We start from the raw sequence: 4,169 nt of genomic DNA, 5'->3' as shown, positions 1-4,169 counted from the left end.
GGTGAAGTGTCTGTTCGTATCCTGTGCCCATTTTTCAGTTGGATTATTTACCTTTATCTTGTTGTGGTTCATTATGCTGAGTAAAATATCTCCATCACAAAAGACAAATACTGCATAGTGCCTCTGTTGTAGAATGAGACAGACATCAGGGTTGGGGTAAGACTCAGAAAAACTGGATAGATTATGTATAATGAATTGAAAGAGATGAGGGAGAGAACAGTTTAAAAGCGATATATGATAGGGTATTATGATTATTACAGGAATCCAGAATTAAGGTTGCATAGTGGAGTGCTTTAGGGGTGGGGGGCAGGGGGATTATATACCAATGAAGAAGTTTCTTTTCTGCTTTTCAAAGAGAGGAACAAACTGGGGTGGGGGGTAGAGAAAAAAGTGCAACAATGAATGAATGGAAAGAGTTTCTTTCTCACCACATCCTCTCCAACATTTATTACTTACAGCTCTGTTAAACTTCACCACTGTTACTGGAGTGAGATGGTATCTCATTGTGGTTTTGATTTGCATCTCTCTTATTGCCAGTGACTTGGAGTATTTCTTCATGTGTCTGTTTGCCATTCGAATATCTTCCTCTGTGAAAAGTCTTTCTATGTCTTTTTCCTATTTTGTAATTGGATTATCAGTCTTTTCTTGTGGAGGCCCAGGAGGATTCTGTAAACTTTCGTTATGAGACTCCTATCTGAGATGATATTACGAAATGTTTGTTCCCAGTCAGTAGGTTCTCTTTTCACCCTGTTGGAAAAAAGATTTGATGTGCACAAGGATTTAATCATTAGAAGTCCCATGTATCAATTTTATCCTCTTCAGGTTGTACATTTCTGGCTAAATTTGACAGTCTCTTTATACCATATAGTAGTACTTCTAAGCTTGATCCCTGTTTGTCTCTGATGAACTGTATGATTTGGGACTTTACTCACAGGTCTCTGATACACCTTGAGTTGATTTTTACGTGTAGGATGAAATGTGGATCCTGTTTGAGCTTTCTGCAGGTGGAAGTCCAGTTTTGCCAGCACCATTTGTTGAAGAGGTTATCATTTTCCCATTTGATAGGTTTTATTTCCTTGTCGAATATCAGTTGACCATAGATAGCTGGGTCTGTTTCTGCATTCTCAATTCTGTTCAATTGGTCTATGTGCCTGTCATTCTATCAGTACCATGCTGGGTTTTTTTTACTACTGTGTAGTAGGTTTTGAGGTCAGGGAGTGTGCTATGCCTCCAACCTCATTTTTGTATCTCAGAAGTGTTTTATTTCTCTTGCCTCCCACATAAATTTGACAGTTTCCCTTTTGATCTCCTTGAAAAAGAAATTTCCTACCTGGATTGGGATTGCATTGATATGTAGATTGCTTTTGGTAGGATTGTCATTTTCACAATATTGAGTCTTCATGAACAGAGTACATTTTCCCATTTCTTTAGGTCTTTTATTGTGTCTTGCAGAAATGTTTTGTAGTGTTTTGTAGTTTTCTTTGTACAGACTTTTTGTGTCTCTAGTTAGGTTCACTCCCAAGTATCTCAATTTGTTATTGGCTAATGTAAATGGTATTGCTTTCTTGATCTTCTTCTCTGAGTTCTCTTTTTTACTGTAGAGGAATCCTGTTAAATTTTTTTATATTTATCTTATATTCTGACACTCTACTATACTGACCTACTACTCTAACAGTTCTTTTGTTGAGTCTTTGGAGTTTCCTGTGTACACCATAATGTTATCTATGTATAGTGACAGTTTAACCATCTCTTTGCCGATCTGGATGCCTTTTAATTCCTTCTCTTGTCGTATTGCCCTAACAAGCACTTCCAATACAATGTTGTTGTTGTTGTTATGTGCCGCCGAGTTGCTTGAGACTTATAGCAACCCTATATACAACAGGCCTAAACCCTGCTCTGTCCTGTGCCAATTGCACTGCCTCTGACACCCATCCTGATTACCCTAGTTACTGAGTCAATCCACCTCATAGAGGGTCTTCTCCTCTTGCGCCGTCTCTCCACCCTCCCAAGCATGATGTCCCTTTCCAAGGACCTGTCCCTCCTTAGAACATGTCCAAAGTATGTCATACAAGGCCGCAGAATCCTGACCTCCAAGGAGCAGCCTGGTTTAACCCTCTCCAGGATGAATCTGTTTGTTATCTTGGCAGTCCATGGTACATTCAATACTCTTCTCCAGCACCACAGCTAGAAGGCAGCAATTCTCCTTCTATCCTTCCTAGTCATTTTCCAACTCTCTGCTGCGTAACAAGTTAATGCAAAGACCATGACCTGTATTAGATGCACCTTAGTCTCCAGAGTGACACCATTGCTCTTCAGTACCCTGGAGAGGTCACTAACAGCAGACTTTCCCATTGCAATGCGTTTTTTAATTTCCTGGCTACTGGTGCCAAGAGTGTTGACCGTGGAGCCAAGCAGACTAAAGTTGTTAACAATCTCAATCTCTTCACCATCCATCCTGATGCTGCCAGTTGGTCCAATGGTGAGAATCTTTGTCTTCTTGGCATTGAGCCTCAATCCATACTGAAGGCTGCAGTCCTTGACCCTCTGCAGCAAGTGTTTCAGGGCCTCTTCAGTTTCAGCAAGCAGGGTTGTGTGATCTGCATAACGCAGATTGTTGAAAGATCTTCCACCAATCCTGACGCCACACCTCTCCTCATAGAGCCCAGCCTCTCAGATAATCTGCTCTGCAGACAGGTTGAAAAGGTATGGAGACAGGACTCATCCCTGGCGCATACCCTTCCCAATTTTGAACCATGTAGTGTTTCCTTGCTCTGTTCTGATGACAGCCTCTTGGTCCAAGTATAGGTTTTGCATTAGCACAATCAGGTGTTCTGGGATTCCCATTGTTCTCAGAGTCAGCCACAGTTTGCTATGATCCACACAATCCACACAGTCAAACGCCTTTGCATAATCAACAAAACACAGATATACATTCTTCTGGTATTCTGTGCTTTTAGCTAATATCCATCTAACATCTGCTACAATATCCCTAGTACCATGACCCCTTCTAAACCCAACCTGGACTTCTGGCAGTTCTCTGCTGATGTGCTTTCCAGTCGTTTTTGGATAATCTTTAGTGAAATCTTGCTTGCATGTGAAATCAATGATATTGTTCTATAGTTTCCACACTCTTTTGGGTCACCCTTCTTTTGAATGGGAAAAAATATAGATCTGTTCCAGTCAGTTGACCAAGTGGTTGTTCTCCAGATTTCTTGGCACAACTTGGTGAGCACGTACGTCCAGGCCAGCATCTGTTAGCTGAAATACATCAATTGATTTACCACCTATTCCTTTTTGCTATTTCCTTCAAAGCAGCTTGAACTTCTTTCATCATCATAGGCTCTTGCTCATATGTTGTTTCATTAAATTCTTCCCATTCATTAAATTTATTCCCATTATTTAAAAAATAAAAGATGATCTGACAAAGTGTGAAAATTATTGAACAACATCATTAATATCACATGCAAACAAGATCCTGAAAAAATTACCCAACAATGAATCAAACAGCACACCAACAGCAAACTAACAGAGGTGCAGGCCAGGTTTAGAAGAGGCTGTGGCACTAGGGACATTATAGCCAATGCTATATAGATCTTAGCTGAGGCTAGAGACAGAGTTATAGAATTCTGTAGTACCAGAGGAATATCTATGTTTCATTGACTATGCAAAGGCATTTGTCTGTGTGGATCACAAGTTGTGACTAACCTTGAAGAAAAATGGAATCCCAGAACAACTGATTGTGCTTATGTGAAACCTATATTTGGGCCAGTAGGGAGTTATCAGAATAGAGCAAGGACATTTCATGGTTCAAAATCAGTACGGTGTACACCAAGGATGCATCCTGTCTCTATACCTGTTCAAACTATATGCAGTCTAGGAGGCTGAACTTTATGAGGAGGAATGCGGCATCAGGATTGGACAAAGGCTCATCAACAACTCATGTAACACCTTGCTTACTGAAACTGAGGAGGACCTAAGGTGTTTGCTGCAGAAGGCCAAGTCCCATCTTTCAATATGGATGGTAGCTCAACATCAAGAAGACAAAGCTTCTCACCACTGGGCCAATTGACAACATCTTTTTTTTTCTATAATTATATTTTATTAATTTTCATAAACATTTACAGAGATTTTGGGCTTCCACTCATTCATTGTTGAACTATTCTCTCTAC

Source organism: Elephantulus edwardii, unplaced genomic scaffold, assembly GCF_000299155.1.
Source record: "Elephantulus edwardii isolate Elephantulus edwardi_28Jun2011 unplaced genomic scaffold, EleEdw1.0 scaffold00320, whole genome shotgun sequence".
NCBI classification, from domain to species: domain Eukaryota; kingdom Metazoa; phylum Chordata; class Mammalia; order Macroscelidea; family Macroscelididae; genus Elephantulus; species Elephantulus edwardii.
Note: the sequence above shows the minus strand (reverse complement) of the source record.